The sequence below is a fragment of the Felis catus genome, chromosome B4 (genome assembly GCF_018350175.1).
Source record: "Felis catus isolate Fca126 chromosome B4, F.catus_Fca126_mat1.0, whole genome shotgun sequence".
Lineage (NCBI taxonomy): Eukaryota > Metazoa > Chordata > Mammalia > Carnivora > Felidae > Felis > Felis catus.
Window position 1 is genome coordinate 109,156,820 of NC_058374.1, and position 22,052 is coordinate 109,178,871.

General features: G+C 35.2%; 1 protein-coding gene and 1 long non-coding RNA gene across 3 annotated transcripts in view; one reads left to right on the forward strand and one right to left on the reverse strand.

The window, feature by feature from the left end:
* Nucleotides 1–10,641, forward strand: part of LOC109501699 — a 33,671-nt gene extending 23,030 nt beyond the window's left edge. Inside the window, exons 4-5 of one of the 2 annotated variants that reach the window (XR_002159931.2) lie at nucleotides 6,409–6,510; nucleotides 10,196–10,641. This is a non-coding gene — a long non-coding RNA (uncharacterized LOC109501699). The remainder of the gene's footprint in view (nucleotides 1–6,408; nucleotides 6,511–10,195) is intronic. The other variant, XR_002159932.2, reaches the window with a different exon arrangement.
* The window catches only part of MGAT4C (MGAT4 family member C), a 724,438-nt gene that overhangs the window by 677,032 nt on the left and 25,354 nt on the right, over nucleotides 1–22,052 (reverse strand). The gene's annotated exons all lie outside the window — the stretch shown is intronic.

The window sequence follows — 22,052 nt, forward strand, 5'->3', positions numbered from 1 at the left end:
TCAAAGTGGTTACTGCCTATGCTCTCTTCTAGGACTCTGATGGTAACAGTTAACATTTAGGCCTTTAATCCATTTTGAATTTATTTTTATGTATGGTGTAAGAGAGTAGTCAGTTCCATTCTTTTGCATGTTGCTGTCCAGTTTTCCCAACACCATCTGTTGAAGAAACAGTCTTTTTCTTATTGAATAGTCTTTCCTGATTCATCAAAGATTAATTGATCATATAGTTATGGGTTCATTTCTGGGTTTTCTATTTTGTCCTATTGATCTATGTGTCTACGTTTGTGCCACTACTGTACTCTTTTGATTACCACCACTATGTAATATAACTTGAAGTCCAGAATTGTGATGCCTCTAGCTTTTTTTCCCCCTTCAAGATTGCTATGGCTATTCAGGGTCTTTTGTGGTTCCATAGAAATTTTAATATTGTTTGCTCCAGTTGTGTGAAAAATGCTGTTGGTATTTTGATAGGGATTGCATTAAATGTGTAGACTGCTTTGGGTAGTATAGACATTTTAATAATATTTGTTCTTCCAATCTGTGAACATGGAATATCTTTCAATTTCTTTGTGTCATCTTCAGTTTTTTTTTCATCAGTGTTTTATAGTTTTCAGAGTACAGGTCTTTCAAATTGGTTAGGTTTATCCCTAGATATTTTGTGGGTTTTGGTGCAATTATAAATGGGAATGATTTTTTATTTTCTCTTTCTGCTGCTTCATTATTGGTGTACAGAAATGCAAGAGATTTCTATATGTTGATTTTGTATCCTGTGACTTTACTGAATTAGTTTATCAGTTCTAGCAGTTTTATGGTGGAGTCTTTGGGGTGTTATATATAGAGTATGGTTACATCGGCAAATAGTGGAAATTTGACTTCTTCCTTGCTGATTCGGATGCTTTTTATTTCTTTTGATTGTCTGATTCCTTAGGCTAGGACTTCTAGTACTATGTTGAATAAAAGTGGTGAAAGTGAACATCCCTGTCTTGTTACTGACCTTAGAGGAAAATCTCTAAGTTCTCCCTCATCGAGGATGATATTAGCTGTTGGTTTCTCATAGGTGGTCTTTATGATGTTGAGGTATGTTCTCTATAAACCTACTTTTCTGAGGGTTTTTATCATGAATGGATGTTGTTCTTTGTTCAATGCTTATTCTGCATCTATTGAAATGATCATATAGTTCTTATCATTTCTTTTATTAATGTTGTGTATCATGTTGATTGATTTGTAAAGATTGAAACACCTTTGCAATGCAGGAATAAATCACACCTGATCATGGTGAATGTTTTTTTTAATGTATTATTGAATTTGGTATGCTTTTATTGAGAATTTTTGCATCCATGTTCATCAGGGATATTAGCTGGTAGTTTTCTTTTTTAGTGGAGTTTTTATCTTGTTTTGGTATCAGGGTAATGCTGGCCTCATAGAATGAATTTGGAAATGTTCCTCCCTTTTTTATTTTTATTTTTTGGAGTAGTTTGAGATTAATAGGTATTAACTCTTCTTTAAATGTTTTCAGAATTACCCTGGGAAGCCATCTGGCCCTAGACTTTTGTTTGTTGGGAGTTTTTTGATTACTGATTAAATTTCTATGCTGGTTATCAGTCTGTTCATCTGTTCAAGTTTTCTATTTCTTCCTGTTTCAGTTTTGGTAGTTTATATGTTTCTAGGAACTTATCCATTCTTTACATTGTCCAATTTGTTGGCATATGGTTTTTCATAATATTTTGTTATAACTGTTTATATTTCTGTGGTGTTGGTTGTTATTTCTCCTTTCTCATTTCTGAATTTATTTATTTGGGTTATTTCTCTTTTCTTTTTGATATGTCTGGTGAAAAGTTTATCGATTTTATTGATGTTTTCAAAAAACCATCTCCTGTTTTCATTGATCTGTTTTGGGTTTTTTGTTTGTTTGTTTGTTTGTTTGTTTGTTTTTTGGAGTTCCTATTCATTTATTTCTACCCTAATCTTTATTATTTTCTTTCTTCTGCTAGTTTTAGGTTTCATTTGTTGTTGTTGTTTTCTAGCTCCTTTAGGTGTAAGGTGAGGTTGTTTATCTGAGATTTTTCTTGCTTCTTGAAGTAGGCCTGTATTGCTATGTTCTTCCCCTATAAGATCACTTTTGTTGCATCCCCAAAGTTTTCAGCCATTGTGTTTTCATTTTCATTTGTTTCATGTTGTTTTGTTTTGTTTTGTTTTGTTTTGATTTCCTGGTGTACCTATTCATTTTAGTAGCATTTTAACTTCCATGTATTTGTGTTCTTTCCAAATATTTGCTGTGGTTGAATTCTAGTTTTATAGTGTTGTGGTCAGAAAAGGTGTATGGTACAATGTCAATTTGTTTGTATTTGTTGAGGCCTGTTTTGTGACCTATTATGTGATCCATTCTGGAGAATGTTCTATGTGCACTTGTAAAGAATGTGTATTCTGTTGTTTTAGGATTGAATACTGTGAATATATCTGTTAAATCCATCTGGTCTAGTGTGTCATTCAAAACCATTGTTTCCTTGTTTATTTTTTGTTTAGATGATCTGTACATTGATGTAAGTGGAGTGTTAAAGTCCCATACTATTAGTGTGTGTTATTATCAATCAATTCCTTTATTTTTGTTATTAATTGTTTTATATATTTGGGTACCCCTATGTTGGGTACATAAATATTTATAATATTTGTAAAATCTGTCCCTTTATTATTATATAATGTCTTTCTCTTTTAACAATTTTTGTTTTGAAGTCTAGTTTGTGCAATATAAGTATTGCAACCCTGGCTTTCTTTTGACAGCCATTTATATGATAAATGTCTCTCCAGTCCCTCACATTAATCTGCAGGTGCCTTTAGGTTTAAAATGAGTCTCTTGTAGGCAGCATATAGATGGGTCTTTTTTTATCCATTCTGACACCCTATGTCTTTTGATTTAGTTTATTTACATTCAGAGTAATTATTGATGGATATGTATTTGTTGCCATTTTACTTGTTTGGTGATTGTTTCTGGAGATTTTCTCTGATTTTTTTCTTGTCTTTGTCACTTTTGACCTCTCCTTTGCACTCAAAGAGTCTCTAACATTTCTTTAAATTTTTTTAAATGTGTACTTATTTTTGAGAGGGAGAGAGAGGAAGACTAAGTAGGGAAGGAGCAGAGAGAGATAGAGGCACAGAAAGCATGCTCAAGGCTCTGAACTGTCAGCACAGAGCATGACATGGGGCTTGAACCCTTGAGCCATGAAATCATGACCTGAGTCAAAGTCGGATGCTTAACCTACCGAGCCACCCAGGCACCAGTTTCTTTAATATTTCTTGCAGGACTGGTTTATTCGTCAAAAACTTCTCTAGTTTTGTCTGTGAAACTCTTCATCTCTCCTTCTATTCTGAATGTAAACCTTACTGGATAGAATATTCTTGGCTGCAGATTTCTCCCATTCAGCATTTTGACTACATCCTGCCACTCCATCCTGGCATGCCAAGTTTCTGTTGAGAAATCTCCAGCTAGCATATGTGTTTTCCCTTGTACGTTAAGGACTTCTGTTTTCTTGCTCCTTTTAAGATTTTTTTATCACTATATTTTGCAAATCTAATTGCAATATGTCTTTGTGTTGGCCTGCTTTTGTTGATCTCAATGGGAGTTGTCTGTGCCTCCTACATCTAGATGTCTGTTACCTCCCCCAGATTAGGGAAGTTTTCTGCTATTAATTCTTGAAATAAATTTTATGCCCCCTTTTCTCTCTTCTTCTTCTGGGCCTCCCATAACATGAATATCATTATGTTTGATGGAGTAACTGAATTTTCTAGGTCTATTTTTGTGTTGTATAATTCTTCTTTGTCTCTTTTGTTCAGCTTCATTATTTTCTATTATTTTGTTTTGTAGGTCACTAACTTATTCCTCTGCTTCTTCTAGCATGTTATTCACTGCATCAAGCCTGTTTACAATCTTGTTTATTGCATTCTTCATCTCTGGTTCTTTTTTAATACTTTCATCTCTGGGGTAAGGGTCTCACTGACGTCTCTATTTTTTTCTCAAGCCCTTATGATTGCTGCTTTAAATTCACCATCAGGCATGTTATTTATATATATTTCACTTAGATCTCTTGCCATGGCCTTATCTTGTTCTTTCATTTGCAATTAGTTCCTCCATCTTGGCATTTTGTCTAAGTCTCTGCCTTCTTCTCTGTGTTAGAAGAACCAGTTATATCTTTTCCTCCTGAAAGTAATGGCCTTATTAAACTGAGGTCATATAGTGCCCAGGTCTGGCACTTAAGGAATGTCTTCATTGTGTGCTGTGTATACTACGCTGTTGTGTTTGGCTGCTCTATCCTTCAGGCCAGTCATCTGCAGAGGCTTTCCTTGTCTGCTGTGGGCAATGTTTGGTCCCTAGCCAGAGTGTGGCAAGCTTTAGCAAGGTGTGCTCCAATCTGCATGTGTAAAGAGACCTGGCAGCAACTCCACCAGAACTGAGGACCTCCAAAACTCTCTGATCAGGAGATACTGTGTGGGCAAGGCATTTGCACTGGTCTTCTGGGGGAAGTTCTCCATTCTGGTACTGAAGCAAGCTTGACTGAGAAAAGCAATCCTGCAGAGCACAGGGTGGTAGAGCTCAGTGTAAGGAAGTTAGGCAGCCAATGTCAGCATCGTGCTGCTTTTTGCTGGCTCTGTGTTGATGCTGAAAGGCAGGGAGGAAAATGGCACCTGACAGCTCCTTTGTTTTCAGAGCGGCATCTCTGTGAATGCTTCCACATAGGGAAGTATTCTGAGAAGAGTGAATAATCTCCCCACTGTGCCCCAGGCACTCTTCAGATCACTGTTCCCATGCTCTCTGCTCCCAGGTTTTTTGCCTGCCTTCCCTCCAGGAGCAATGTAGTGCCCTCCAGACTCTATCCCAGCCAAGCCTGCTGGCCTTTCAACTTGCAGGCTTTAAGTCCCACTGGTTGCAAGAGCTCATAAAATTCAGCCCCTCTCATTTTCCAAGCCAATGGCTTTCAGAAAATGTTCTCTTTGTGCATCTTTCTGTGTGTTCCTCTCTCTCACTCTTCTCTGCAACCACAGTTCCATCCCCTCCACAATACCCACAACCCATTTGTTCTCTAAACAATGTCTCTGAACTTTCTACCATCTTCAATGTGACCTCTTCTCTTCCCTCAGTTGTGGAGTTTTTTCTGCTAGTCTGTAGGTCAATTTCTGGGGTTATTGAGGATGATTTGATATTTATCTAGTTGTGCTCATAGGGTGAGATAAACCTAGTGTCCTACTACTTCATCACCATCTTCCCATTCGTTATTCTTGAAAACATATTTTAAGTGTTTTCTGTGGATTGATAACTGGGCTCAGCACAGAGAATACAAAATTGTCAAGCAGAAGAGAGGCCATGCACAATATCATGAGTTCAGTCTAACCAGTAAGTTGAAAACTTATCACATACTTCTAAATGTAAGAGAATTTGCAAGCATGGCAGTATGTATGAGAGAGGCAACAACAGGAGCAAAAACCTTCATTACATAAGCGAATGAGTAAAATGAGTGAATGAATGAATGTCTCAGTGGCTAAAAGAAACTCACAGGAGACTAGTCTAGTTAGAGCAGAGAGTGCCCCTGCAGCATACTGCATGGGGAAGTAGAGACCACTTTTATCACATAGATTTTAACCTTAGACAAAAGGAAAGACATTGGGAGGCAGTGTCTGTGCCCCTACACTTAAAGTGCAAGGACTAAAGAAAGAGAAATACAAAATTTGTGTTTTGAAAAGAAACTCCTGCAGCTTTGTTGAGAGAAATAAATGATTATAGGGAGCCTTAGGTGGATATGAGAAAACAGTTATTAAGCTCTTAGAATTAGACAGATCTGGGTCTTCTACTCAATGCATGATACAAATTTGGAAGAATCGATGTTTGTTAACTGCTAAAATAATTCATCTTTATACCTTTCTTCTTTACATAGAAAGCAGCATTAGCTGCCAAGAATAACTTTATGAATACAGTGGCTAAATTATACAGCTATTTCATGCACTATTTATCATTCAAATATGAGAAAACTAAGCTATCATAAATGTCTGTCTCTATTTGCTGGAAAAATAAATGCAGTATATTGATTACAAGATAATGAACAGCAATATTCCTTTGCTCTGATACTCAAATAGCTATTCCTTATTTTTGTGTATTTTCTCTATTACTAAATAACTACTAAATTGAAGGAGAAACATTGCAGTATTTCAAAAAGTCAAATCTATGGAAAATATTAATACAATTATTATAAACTGTATCTCCCTAAAATTCATATGTTGAAACCCTATCCTTAATGTGATGATATTTCGAGATGGAACCTTTGGGAGATAATTAGGTCATAAGGTAGGAGCCCTCATGATGGAATTAGTGCCCTTGTAACAAGAGGCAGAAAAGAACTTGCTTCCTCTCTCTTTTACTGCCAGGTGAGGAGACAATGAGATGTCCTTCTGCAAACCAGAAGAGGGCCCTCACTAGACACTGCATCTACCAGCACCTTGATCCTGGACGTCCCAGATTTTAGAATTGTGAGAAACAAACATTTATTGTTTAAGCCACCCAGTCTGTGGGTATTATAACTGTTATAACAGCCCGAGCTGATTGGCATAACATTTAAAGTATATGCAACAAGTGTTTGGAAAATTCATAGGTGAAAATTAGATAAATACTTTTAAGAACTGATTGCTAATCTTGAGGAAAAAATAAAATTCCATGAAGATTTGTGTAGATGTCATAAAAATTAGATGTATGTTATATGAGTCACACAAACACAGTTTTATGGAATATGGAATATTAAATGAAAAAATCCATTAAGATGTATTTTTATGCTTTAGTGGAAATAAAATCTGATATTCAATAAAAAGTGCCAGAGGTAACATGAAATAAAACATAATTTAACTATCACAATATTAACAAAAAATACTATCATGCTAGTTTTTCAAACCTAAAGTCATATACTAATGCAAGAAAATTATAATTTAATTTTATATAACCATGATATAATATGGCACTGAAAAATGCTTACAATATTTGAAGTACTCCACATTTGTCCCTTTTCTCTTGTCATTAAATGTACATTACAAAATGATTGAGTAGTACAAACCCTTAAGTAAAGAACAAGAATGCAACTTAAATTCTTATTTTTTTCAGGCTTCTCAAATCATTTATGCAAAGATCATGTCAAACAACTTTGTTCCTCTGCTTGCTCTGTCTGCAGCACTGTAATTCCACCCTAGAGCCATTTAAGATTTATAACCATTCAACTTTCACACCTGCTATGTGGCAGTCAAATGCTACATGTTACGGGGAACAAAAATGAATAGAATATTATCTTGCATTCCACAAATTCAGAAAAGCAGCAGGAGAAGGCTGGCAGTCAAACAGCTGACTAAATTCAATGTGGTAAATACTATGAACATTTATTTATTTATTTATTTATTTATTTTTTAACATTTATTTATTTTTGAGACAGAGAGAGACAGAGCATGAATGGGGGAGGGGCAGAGAGAGAGGGAGACACAGAATCGGAAACAGGCTCCAGGCTCTGAGACGTCAGCCCAGAGCCTGACGCGGGCTCGAACTCACGGACCGCGAGATCGTGACCTGGCTGAAGTCGGACGCTTAACCGACTGCGCCACCCAGGCGCCCCACTATGAACATTTATGTACAAAGTGCTATGAGACCACAGATAAGGGAGTAACTACATTTGTAGGAAATATACTATAGAGTTAGGAATGGCTTCTAATGAAAGAAGTACTTAAGAATTGGACTTTGATATTAAACATTTATTTGTTTGTTTTTTTCAAGAAAAAAGGAAGAACAAGACAAAGATGCTAAGGAACTAAATATGTTGATGTGATTGTAATAAATGTCCCAATTGGTGAGGGCTTCATTTCTCAAAGAATATACTAGGTTTCCTTATACCTCCAATCCTGTTTATTCTTTTGTGAAACACTACTTATCCTTAAAAGAGATCTGGATCAGATACAGACCACAATGGCTGAAACCATGTGTTGGTCTGGTGCCCCTTTGAAGACATTTTCCTTTGGTTTGAGTTCTACTGCCCTCTCCAATCTCTGAATTTCTAACAAATAGTCCTCTGGATTACTTATATACTGAATTACTCTGGATTATTTATACACTTATATACTCTGGATTACTTATATACTTATATACCGAATTTCTAAGAAATAGTCCTCTGGATTACTCACATACTGCTGAGCTTGTTCTTTGTCTGATCTCCCTAATTAGGCAGAGCATATTTTAAAGGGAAATTTTCTCTGAATATTAAAAACGATATTGTTTACAGGGACACCTGGGTGGCTCAGTTGGTTAAGCGTCCAACTTCTGCTCAGGTCATGATCTCATGGTTCATGAGCTGGAGCCCTGCATCAGGTTCCATGCTGACAGCTCAGAGCCTGGAGCCTGCTTCAGATTCTGTGTCTCCCTCTCTCTCTGCCCCTCCCCCCCCTCATGCTCTGTATCTCTCTTTCTCAAAAATAAACATTAAAAAAATAAAAAAAAATTGTCTATAATGCTATGCAGAGAAGTTATCAATATTTGTGCATTTCATTGAATTAAGTCATTTCTCTTTTCATAAGCAGTAAGTTCACCTTAAACTTCAGACCTAAACTGGGAAGTTATACATTCTTGCATCTTTAAATGTTAGTTTGTAGTGATGCCTTGACTCTGACTTTAAAAATGAATAAGTTATAATTTCATGGAAGACCTTGAAATACATGGGTATGATTTGAACATGCTAATTCGAAAGCTATTCCAGATACAGGAAACAAAATATGGTTGGAAATGTAGGTGAACATGATTTATAATAGGAGAGAAAAAGTAGTTCTACTATGGGGAATGTAAACTTAATAAAATAAAATAGGTTAAGTAATGAGTAAAATAATGTATAAATGAATACTTTCTTAAATTAGTAATGGGTAGGTGGCTCAGTAGGTTAGGCATCCAACTCTTGATTTCAGCTAAAGTCATGATCTCACAGTCCCTGAGTTTGAGACCCACATCAGGCTCTGCACTAAAAGTGCTTGGGATTCTTTCTCCCTCTCTTTCTGCCCCTCCCCCACTTGCACACACGCACACTCATGTTCTCGCAAAATAAATAAACTTAAAGAAATAAATTAATAAAAATAAATAAATTCATCAATAGGTAAAAGAACCAGAAATTCAGGTTGTAATTAGAGCAGGGGACTTTAGAAATTTGTGTTATTAAAATCAATTCCACAATCAATAAGCAAGAGTAAGACAAAAAAAATTACAAGTATTAATGTGTTTAGTATAGGCTGGAATGGAGAAAATTTATGAGCATGGAGACCAAGATGAAATCATTCATTAACAGAAATAATAACAGAGCTAACATAGGACAGAGAAATCAGAGGAGACAGATGTAGGAGGGTCATAAAGGAGGATTTGTCAGGATTTGGCAAAAATGTACTATTCATTCAATACTATATTTGTTCTAGGCCACGGCATTACTTGCTATGAAATATTTCATGTGAACATGGATCCTGTCCTCAAGGACTTTATGTTTTAGTAAGGATGGAGAAAGAATTTTGAAGAAGAAAGAATTAGAAGTAGAACTTGCTAGGAAGCATTTCAGGGGTTCAAGTAGCTCATTCAATAGACAAGAAAATTCTATAAAAGCCACTGAAGTTAGGAAGGTGGGGACTGTGTTTGGAATAAAGAACACAGTTCTTGGGGCGCCTGGGTGGCGCAGTCGGTTAAGCGTCCGACTTCAGCCAGGTCACGATCTCGCGGTCCGTGAGTTCGAGCCCCGCGTCGGGCTCTGGGCTGATGGCTCGGAGCCTGGAGCCTGTTTCCGATTCTGTGTCTCCCTCTCTCTCTGCCCCTCCCCCGTTCATGCTCTGTCTCTCTCTGTCCCAAAAATAAATAAACGTTGAAAAAAAAATTAAAAAAAAAAAAAAAAAAAAAGAACACAGTTCTTTAGCAGTCCCTAGCAGTTTGGCTAGGGAATATTTCATGGATAGATAAACGAGATAAGGCTTAAAAGAGAAACCGGGGTTATGAAGGAGAGTGACTTGAATATCCAGCTAAAGTGTTTGGGTTACGTGTTAGAATGGGTACCTTGGGTTTGATTACCCTGCAGCTCTTACCTACTTTTATTTTATTCTTGTTTATTTATTTTGTGTAAAAATGTCCTGAATCATCTTTTGGAAGTGTTCTTTTTCACTACAGGCCACTCAGACCTTGTCTCCCAGGAATTTGAATCCCAGCCACTGACACAGGAGGGAAAATGGGAGGAGATGAAGCACACCAATTGCAGTGTCATGGACAGATTTCCCTCCTTTTCCTGCCAACTTTCCTGGGTCCTGTCCTTTGCAAAAGCTGGTTGTTTTGTTCTCTTTTTGGTTTATGAATTGCCATGAATCCTTTCAATAAAATCCTTTTGTTTCCCTAAAGTAGGCTAGAGTTGTTTACTATCGCTTAAGACCCAAAGCACTCGTATTCAGAACCAACAGAATTACATTATATGACATTTCACATAGACAGTGGGAGTCAGAAGAAAACAGTATTTTGCTTCATATATGTAGTTTTCAAAGAAAGAATGAAAAATCAAAAGATCCATCCAGTGAAAGAGTTACTGTAGTACAGATGTTAGTGCAAGACAGCATTATGTAGAAAATGCTTTGTTACCTTGTGAAGGAAATCATAAATCAATGCACACAAAGTAACTGTGACTTAGAAAGGGTTTTTGAAAAGAATAAGCTTCTCATGCTTTTGTAGCAAGCCCATAAAATCAATCATTTATATTGAGAAAACAATGATTAGATTATTCTTGGAGAGCTTAAAGAAGATATTTTCAATTACTTGAAAAAGTATAGCTGGTAAGAAATGTATTTATGTTTGAGTAATTTCTATGTAAAAAAAATAAAAGCTTAAGAGTAAACAAAGCAGGGCAGACTCAGAATAAAAACAATGTAGAGCAAGAAATTTATTTTCATAATTTAAAATGCCATCTGATGTCAGGTATTCATCAAACCTTTTGCTAACATTAAATAATTTTGCTATTAATAACAGCTAAAAAGTACTCAGAATTATTAAATGGCAGAGTCTATCCTGAACACTATGGAAACTATCTCATAAGCTTCACAAGATGGTTATAGGACAGGCTTTGTAAATCTTAAGTCTCTTTGGTTACAATGAAACAGAAAACCTGATTCAAATTTGTTTAAGCAAATAAGACATTTATTGGCTTACACAAATAAAATTTTCTGGAAGAGAGTTGTCTTAACGGACTTAAAACCTATAAACAAAATTTATAGTTCTAGCCTCTCACTTTGAATCTCCCCTTTTTCATTAATTGTCATTATTTAACCCCTCATGATCACAGGATGGCTATGTAAGTCCAACTGGACACACTACTAACTCAAAATCTAGAGGAAAGAGAAATTTCTTCTCCCTCAACATGTTGAAGTCATCCACCCGATCAATATTTTGGCTTGATTCTCACTGTCTAAATTGAAAGGCACTCATTTCTGACACAATCAGTTTGGCACGTGCCGGCTGACTTGCACTAGTTGTAACAAAAAACTGTGTGAAAAGTAATAATAAAGATCACAATCATAATAGTAGCAATGACCATTTATAGTACTTACTTTCAAATTCTGATGACTTGGGCTAGAGTAATTTATAGATTTCCACAATAACCATAATATATAATGCACTATTACTATTCACATTATATTGGTGAGAAAATTGAGGCTTAGAGTAGCTAAGTTACCGGCAACATTCACACAGATGTCAAGTGGAAGAGCTGGAATCTGATCAGAAATTTGTCTGGCTCTAAAGTCTACAAAGTAACCATTATACTGTAGTGTCATTCATTCTTTGAGAAGATAATGAGGACATTCCTTTACAAAGCACATGTGCTGAAAATAGTAGAATGGTGCAGCAGAAAATGTGAGGTGTTATTTCCCAGAAGATAAGGAAAGGAGGCACAAAGAAATTAAAGAGCTACTCTGAAGCAATTAACCAGTGAATGGTTGAGCTAGAATTCAAACTAGGTTTGTGTAAGGGCAGAGCTCAAAGTCCTAATTACTAGAATATGTGAATACATGTGATGGCTGTTATTGAATATATCTGTGAACAGATAATGTAGCCAGAATTAACATTTAAAGTGTACTACCTTAATGAATTTTCATTTCTCCCACTAATTACGTTCCTGACAGTCTAAGACCTATTATAATTCTCTCAGTCCAGGGAGAAGAAAGAGGGCCAGTGCTGGCTGGAACAAAGCATCCATGGCTAGATTTAAGTTTCAAGGGCAGTTTTCATTTTGATTTTGCTTCTTGTTTACATGTATACCAAAGCAATGATCTTGAAATACACTTTGCCAAAAAAAGTTACAGAGTTTTATGTTTCATTATATCCCATTAATACATTAAAAGCCAATTATTATAGGCTAAATCATAGATTGTCCCATGATTTTGAAGGGGGATATCCCTGACACCATTAATACTGACTCACAATAGGAAAGACATCACATATGACATACAGAAACCTTTTCCATAGAGAAAGGGGTAATGGCAAGCCCAAGACTTTATCAATACCAAGGCCCTACTACAGACCTATAAATTCAATCTCTGGTAATGAAGACTGCTTGCCCATATTTTTTAAAGAGTTACCAAGCATTTTTGAATGTTCAGTTAGTGTTAAGAAACACTACTCTAGGAAAAAAAAAAGACACCGGAAAACCAATCTCCACATCATGTAGACAATAGCATCTGTGGGCTATTGGGAATTTGCCATGGAGATGAGCCTGTGGAAGCTCTTCTAACTCTCTCTAGTCTAAATACAGCATATATGGATGCAGAAGTTCCTGTGTGCTTTGGAACCAGTAGGTGCTGAGAAGGGCTAGGGTTAGGACCAAGATGGGGTGTTATCTGTGGGTATTATAACTGAGGAAAATGATCAGGACCTTAGACATAAGCAACAGGTACCAAACAATCTCTCTGAAAGCCACAGAATACAGGTCTCTTTCCAGTATCAAAAGCAGACGAGGCTCTCCACAGCAATTATCCAGAATGTCACGTGCATCTGAGATCTAACACCATCTTGAAAGGAACAGAGACTCAGAGAAGTTGAGTATTGCACATTTTCCAGAAAGATATTTCTTTAACTTAAAGAAACAATGGTAGTTTATATTCATAGTTGTTTGTTTGGTTTTCTCTTACATATCAGGTGAATATAAAGGTTAAAGTAAGGTGTGGGGCTTGAGAAGGAAAAAAATATATATTACAGATAATAATTTAAAAAGCTTTATTTCTTATGCACAATTAAATGGCAGTGTGCTCATACTTTGAGGATGAGAGATTCTTTTTATTCTCTATGCACTGTTCATTTTTTATGCTCCCATTCAAGAGTCAATGTCTAGGCTTCCTTATCTATAGATAGGTTTGTGACCGGCAGGAAAGCAAAGTTGCCAACCAAACCACCTTGTCTTAGCTATTTCCATAAATCTAAACCCACTGAAAGAATTTTTACAAAGTGCTTCTGAGAAGCCATAAAGATGGAGAAAGACCTTTGAAGGAAACATCAAGAAGGAGAGAATTACCTAATTCATGGAGAGGAGCCCAATCCCCTGGCTGGGGAAAAGAGCATGGACTGAGATCCCAGAAGCAAGGGAAACACAGGTTTCAAAGGTCCTGAGTGGCACAGTGGAGAGCAGTCAAAATACCCAAATGGAATCAGTGCATGGTGCTTACAAAGAAACTGGGACATAGCAATTTGGGTTTACCAGTGTTGACAAAAATTCTTATGTCCACAGTAGACAAGAAAAATAGCATAACGCCTCCATACCTAATGAAGGTCTCACAAACAACCAAGGCAATATTTTCTTCCAGTCTGATAGGATCATGAGCCCATTCAAAATGAGGTCAATTTAAAGAAAATAAAGTCATATTTATTGAACATCTAGGTACTATTCATCCCTACTACATAAAACATAACTTTAAGTTGATGGACTAAGTTTTTAAACATTCACTAAGATCTTTAATAATGATTCATTGTTTAAAAATCAGTATATACATAATAAAATGTATCCCTGAGCAAAATTTTGAGAGAGAAGAATGACACTCTTGCACAGAAAGATAAACCCACACAGACTAGACTTTGCTAAGTGATCGGCTGCTCTTGGAGATTTCACCAGAAAAGAGTAAGCTTCCTAGGATATCCACATAAACATATATTGTCCCTGATACATCTACATCTAGAATTCAAGTCGTTGACAGAATATAAAGCCCCTAATACAAAGAAAGGAAGGAAGGAAGGAAGGAAGGAAGGAAGGAAGGAAGGAAGGAAGGAAGGAAGAAAGAAAGAAAGAAAGAAAGAAAGAAAGAAAGAAAGAAAGAAAGAAAGAAAGAAAGAAAGAAAGAAAGAAAGAAAGAAAGAAAGAAAAAGAGGCACTTGGGTGGCTCAAACAGTTCAGCCTTGGATTCTGGATTTTGGCTCAGGTCATGATCTCACAGTTTTTAGACTGTGTAGGGCTCTGCACTGACACTGTAGGGCCTGCTTAGGATTCTCTGTCTCCCTCTCCCTCTGCCCCTTCCTCTAAATAAATAAATAAATAAATAAATAAATAAATAAATAAATTTTTTTTTAAAGTAAAAGAGAAAAGAAAAAAAAATCTCAAGCAAATGTATGGACTCAGACAAATACTGCAAGTTTCTGCATTTTAGAAAAGTGAATAAAATAAATACTTTTCTCCGGGTAAAATTTAATTGCCTCAAAAATCTAATTAATGAGAGCGTTCCATTTCTCCAATTTTGAAGCTTCCTCAGGCTCACAACAACCTATCATTTACCTGATAGAAAATAACAACTTGCCCCATATTTGTCTTCTAACTTTGGAATCTGACCTGTTTAAGTAGCTAGTGAATTTTGGATTTTATTAACACTTGTTTTAAAGATAATTATGCAGGGTTCAGTTTTTAGTTTAATCTTTCTCAGTGTTACCTAAAGATGCTACTGCTGTTCAGAGGTGTGTATCATTACTCAGAGGGGCAGTGATTTATTGAGTAATTAAGGCAATCTAAATCTTCACCAACTCAGTGCAAATTACAAATAAATGATCTAAGCTAGGTACTCTTTTCCAAATGTAAAATACTATTTATATTGTTGCTATTAGCACTTTTAATAATGTTGGATCTTAATAGCATTTTCTACTTAGTTTTAATTTTATGTAAGTTTTCTACTAAAGGTGAAAGATATCTAAAATGAATATGGGCATTTTTACTGAAATTAGGCATTGTGCCAGGAACAAAAAGCTTGGATGACATCAAAACTATGAATAAAATAATGATTTAAAATTACACACACACTCATTTACTTTCAATTAACAAACATTTTTGAGTACACATTTACACACCTGTCAATGTTTCTTACATATGTGTAATAATAAATCTGTTTTGTTTTGGCACATAAAAATTCTCACTATTTTATTAATTCAATTTATTTACTAATTGAGTTGTGGATAATGTAAATAATCATTGAATCTTCTTCTATTTGTGACTTTATTTTTTTATAGATTTAGTTGAACTGAAAACTAAAACATGAATATGGGCAAATCTTGAAAAAAAGTTGGAAAATTCTTCCACATATCACTAATAAAAAAAACAATGTGAAAATTAAATCAATAGGCCATGAATTTGGGAAATGAGTAAGAGGTGTAGGAATGTTTGTGTTTATGTTTCCATATATATACAACATTCTAAATTCAAAACCATATTAAAGAAATAATATACATTTACACAGATAAGTAAAGAAGCTATGCTATTATGGTGCCATAGTAAAAATTAAGTATATTTGCAAGAGAATAGATTTGTGTTTGATTACTTAGAGTTATAATACATTTTTAATATTAATATCAAAATTACTTTCAGTGTGACTGAATATTTTTTGATGTTTTATGCAGAACTTGATACTGCTTTAAATATACTTTAAAATCTCCCATAAATAAACTAGGAATTATTTTATATATTCATTTATATTATCAGAAATTTTAATAAAATTTGGTTTTAGAAATATTTTATTTATGTTTATTTTCTAAAGAAGTAAAAGGGCTTAATTTTTTTCTACCACTTATTTTCATCATTCATTCAGTTATAGTATGTTTTCCAAAAATTGGGACTTAACCCAATGTTAATATTTAGTAAGAAGTTAAAATCTAGAACACATTACTACAATACAGATAATTTTGATTCTTCTTTAAAATACTATTTTTTAAAATCATGACAGAAGATTTTTCTTAATAGAAAGCACCAAAAATACCATGCATATTCTCAAATAAAAGATTCCTCTTGGGGCACCTGGGTGGCTTAGTCGGTTAAGGGTAAGACTTCGATTCAGGTCATGATCTCATGGTTTGTGAATTTGAGTCCCACGTTGGTCTTTGTGTTGACAGCTCAGAGCCTGAAGCCTGCTTTGGATTCTGTGTCTCAACCTTTCTCTCTGCCCCTCCCCCACTCTATCAAAAATAAATAAATGCAAAAAAATTTTTAAAAAAGATTCCTCTTAAATGTGTGCTTAAAAGAATCCTCTGAGGGAGGGGCGCCTGGGTGGCGCAGTCGGTTAAGCGTCCGACTTCAGCCAGGTCACGATCTCGCGGTCCGTGAGTTCGAGCCCCGCGTCGGGCTCTGGGCTGATGGCTCGGAGCCTGGAGCCTGTTTCCGATTCTGTGTCTCCCTCTCTCTCTGCTCCTCCCCCATTCATGCTCTGTCTCTCTCTGTCCCAAAAATAAATAAACGTTGAAAAAAATTTAAAAAAAAAAAAAAAAAAAAAAAAGAATCCTCTGAGGGAATTCTGAAATCTTCTTTAATTGCCCTGAAGTCTAATAAGTTAAGTTCAGTAAATTAAGACAAGCTGATAAATTGGGGCAAAATTTACTGAGTACCAAAATCAAAGATTCTCTTTGGTTTGATATGATAAAATAAAGTATCAGATTCATAAAGTTTCATTTTTGTGACTATAGCTATATTTTGGTGATATAAAAGCCAATACCATTGTGAAAATTATAAATCTTAAAAAAAAATAGAATCACTGCACCCAATGTTGTTGTGAAGCTTGCTTCAAGAATATACTCGACCCAATATTCATTGTACAGTATCTGCTTCTCTTTGAATATTTCTTACCTTTAATTTACAAAGCATATAAATAAATACATCCTCCAGCCCTCTTCTCACTCTTTTGATAATTTAAACTGTTCTCTAGCTTTCAATTAATGAAAACATACTGTATACACTGTATGTTAGCTAACGACAATACATTATATTAAAAATACATTCACCTTTTACATTTATTCATAATTCTCAATTTATTCCAGCCTTTCTCTAGTTTGTCTTGTTTTCTCTATCAGCAATGTTCTTCCCAACTTGATAAGCATACTTGATAAGCATACTTCCCACTTAATGTTCTAGATTAGTATCTGGGTAGGTGTCTTTGCCTGAGGAACAATTCTATCCTCCAACTTTCTCACGCATAGAACAAGTAAATAAACCTATGTTCCCCAGGCTTAATTCTGAGCATTTTTTAATTCAATTCTAAATTTATAACTCAATTTTAAATGACAGTCTTTCATAATATATTCTGAACTCCTTTGGGGGTTAATGATTTATCCTTTCTCTGCAAAGCATTTTACAGTTGTGTGATACACACAGGGATCTTAAATCTTAGCAATATGTGTAGAAAAGTAGACAAACTTTGATTTGCTTTTCTTGAGAGAAAGTGAAAAAAAAATGAAGTATACCATTGTAATAAAGGCTGAGGAGTGGAGCTTCCAACACTGGCTCTTCTTCTGCCTTTAAAAAATACATCCAAAAAATAAAAAAATAAAAATAAATTAAGAATGTATCCATTATTTCTACTTTAACTAGTTATCATGTTGTGAGTTGCTGTCAGATATGCAAAGTCTCGAAGAAATACAAAGGTGAATTAAATGAAATATTCTGTAAAAAACAAGTTATTTTATTGATTTAAATACGGCAATGTTTGGTTTGGTTTGTTTTTTTAATGTATATGAACCAAGAAAGAGTTCCAAGTGTTGCTACCTCTCAAAAAACAAGTTTCATTTGGGAATAGCACAAGCCACTAAACCAGAGTCACCTTATAGGATGGATCTTTGCTTAAACAATACAATTTGCCTCGCAGACTTTGCCCAATTAAAATAACCAGTGACAAAATTAATGAGCAAAATCTGAATTATAGTAAGGTGAAGTTCAGAATGTGAAAATCAATAGGGATAAAAGGATTTAGTTTTTGTAATTGTAGACTAGATATTTGAGATAATTATCTATTTATCACTCCTGACACTTCTTCACTTTCTTTTGCCCTCACCAGCACAATCACCATGACTCTTCCTCTTTTACATGTTTTTCTAGTGATTTCTGCTTGTTATAATTTGCATATAATCATTCCCTGTTGTAAGTTATCTGAATTCAAATTTGAATATAACATTAACAACAGTTTGGGAAATGTCTGTTACTTTTTTCGATACGAACTTTATACAGATTGCTTTGGGGTGCCTGGGTGGCCGAGTCAATTAAGCATCCAACTCTTGATTTCAGCTCCGGTCATGATCTCATGGTTTGTGGGATTCAGTCCTGTGTTGGGCTCTGCACTGACAGGGTGGAGTCTGCTTGGGATTCTCTCTCTCTGTCTCTGTCTGCCCCTCTGCTGCTCACACACACTTTCTTTCTCTCTTTCAAAAAATAGAAAATAAAAAAATAAATAAAAAATATTTCTCTGTTGAGTCTCCACAATAAGAAATAATCTAAATCCAAAGAGATAGAGGTAATTTAAATATACTAGTTTTTGTAACATCTGGAACACATGTTTCCCTGTTATGGGCAAACATGAAAAGCCTTAGGTAAGAGGACCTAGGACAAATATAATACATGCTTTACTCTTAAGTAGCTTCTAGTATTCTTCTCTCATCTGAGATACTCTTCTTGTAATTATTAAAGCTATGTCTGCATCATAATAATGGTGTAAAATAAAACTGAGAGAATGACAGATTAAAGAACAGCTCTGAGATGCAAGCATGTTTAGGTATAACCTCTTCAATATGCATATAGAAAATGCATTTTAGAGAATATTCTAAAACTGAAGTTTTAAAGACTATTTAGATCCGAAGAATTTTTTTTATGATTGTTCAAAGCAGTTTTCAGTATGAGAACCTGGAAAAATGAGAGCACTTCCATCTTTAGCCATCCTTATTTACTGATCAGATTTTGTTACATTTCATTTATATTTGGTGCATGTGTTCATATTATGTTGGAACTAAATATATCCCATAAGGTTCAATTGCACAAAGTTTCTTTTTTCTCTTATATTACTATATTTAAATTACCAGCACAATCTCTTCCATTTTAGATATATTATAGAGAGTCAACAAAGCAATTTTTTTATGTATATTTATTTTTGAGAGACAGAGAGTGATAGAGAGTGAGCAAGGGAGGGGCAGAGAGAGAGGAAGACACAGAATCTGAAGCAGAATGCAATTTCTGAGCTGTCAGCACAGAGCCCTATGCAGGGCTCAAATTCGTGAACTGCAAGATCATGACCTGAGCTGATGTCAGATGATTAACTGACTGAGCTACCCAGTTGTTCCAACAAAGGAATCTTTTAAAAAGATTTTATCAAACATAACAGACCTTTCCCAAATTATGTCTAATATTGTATTCAAATTAAGTCATAACTTACATGATGTAATAATTATATACAGATAATTACTATTCTTTCTATGGCTTATGAAGAGGGGAAATTCAGATAGTCAATATTAGAAGTAAGATTAGAAAGGAAAGCGTACCATTTACTAAGAGAATATTTACTGAACAACTAGTACAGGATATTTCCCTAGGATACATCAATGGCAAAATAAGCAAGGACAGAAATCCAAAAACAAAAACATAACAAACAAACAAACAACAAAAAAAAAACTAAGCTCCCTAGTAAAGGTAATGAGGAACATGGACAATGAAAATAAATTAACAGGTAAAATATATAATATTAGAAGTAATAAATGCTGTGGGAAAAAAGAAAACAAAGGGGTATGAATTATGGAAGTGGGTGGGTATTGCTATTTCAGTAGGTGGCCAGGAAAGGCATCACTGAGAAGGCATTGTGGGAGCAGAGATGCCAATGATGTGTCAGTGACTATCCAATCTGAGAAGTTTGTCATATATCAGGTATAATATGATCCACTAAACCATAAGGTTCACATAAGCATCAGTAATCTATTATTAAATGGAAATGGTATATGTCAGGAAAATGGCCTCTGTTGCCTATCGGCTGCCTATCACTGAGAGTAGAAACCCAAATACTTCTTCCCACTGCATCTTGGTATCTGATTCACCAAGGAAAGCATAGCACAGTCAAGTGCTAGATGGAACAACACTTTACTCACACAGAGAAGAGACAGAGCAGAATCAACTCCAGGAGAAGGTATAGGTCCCCTATAGCCAGGGGGTCCCTCCTGATACAGGGCTTGCACACACCCATTTTGTGCCACAGAATAAAGAATCCCATCTTCTTCCTATGGAGTACAGATACAACAGAGGGGTTGGCAAGGGGCCAACTTTGTTTTACACACTTGAGTAAAACGAAGGAGTATGTACTGAACCTAAAACAGGAATAAGTATTTCCACATAAGTCTTCATAAGCTCATCCTAGGCAATGAAGACTCTTTGTGGTGGTAAGGAAGTGCTCAAAGTCCAAGGCCCTTATTCTTATGTGGCCAAAGGGCTAAAAGACTATGTATAGCACCGCCTATCCCAACAGTATATTATAAAATCTGGTTAATATCAAGTGAAAAGACATAACCTGATAAATGGATGCTATTACACCATTTTCTGTTTTCTTCCCATCTTTTCCTAACTTGTATCCATGGCCTTATGGGGTAATAACACTTTTGATAGAAAGAGGAATTCATGGTGGCATTAGCAAAAAGTATACTGCCCTGTTTTGCATTCTTTCAAATTGTGTCTGTTAAGAATTATGCTAAAAAGAAATATTCCTGCTTGGCATACACCAGGTACTGTATCTTATTTTCCTCCTGGGTGAAAGGAGAAATGGCCTGAGATGTAGATCTATGCTCATTCAAGGTTAACAGTTTGACCAAGAGTTCAGAAAGATATAAAGATCAAAACCAGAAATTGGTTTTGAGGAAGTCTGAGGAACAGGTAAGGGCCCTGATTCTGAGTATATTCTGGTCTTGTGAACTAAACCACATGGAATTGCCTTCAAAGCTCATCTGACTAGATTGTGCAGTGCCTTATTTACTCAATATGTTCCAGTTTTACTTGCTTATACTTGTGTTTGTATATTTTGTTTTATAAAATTTTGTCACAAGGGTAGGTTCTTGTATGCATCACCATAGTCAAAATCCTGACCAGTAACCATCAAAACAGTCTTTTCTGTTGCCTTTATGTAACAATACTAATATCCCTCCTGCCATTCTACCTTCACCTCACCCATCGACTCCACTTCCAACTGTTATATCTGGCAAGCACTAATCTGTTCTTAATTTCTAAAATTTTGTCATTTCTAAATGTTTAGATGAAATTCTACAGTTGGCCATCTTTTGGAGTTGGCTTTGTCATATAGTATGATTCCTTGGAGATTCATCCAAGTTATTCCATGTATAGACAATTTGCTCCCTTTTATTCTAAGTGGTATTCCATGACATTTATGCTTTGCCATCCATCTGTTGGATGCTTTGAAGGTGTATTACCAGAACTGAGACTAAATGAAATTTACACAGGAGAAAACTGTACCACTGAAGATACATACTTTATCCAAAATTGCACAACACCTACACACACACACAAAAAAAACTTCTATCATAAATAACATTCAATGGCAGGAAAGAAGAGAATTAGAATTCCCACGACTAATAACAGAACCATAATCATCAAGACAATACAAAATGTTTTGTAAATAAAGTTGTAAAATAATGAATTAAAACAAACATAACAAATGTTTAAGTATTAGAGAAAAATTAAAAAGGCCTATTTAAAACATTAATGAGCAGGTAAAGC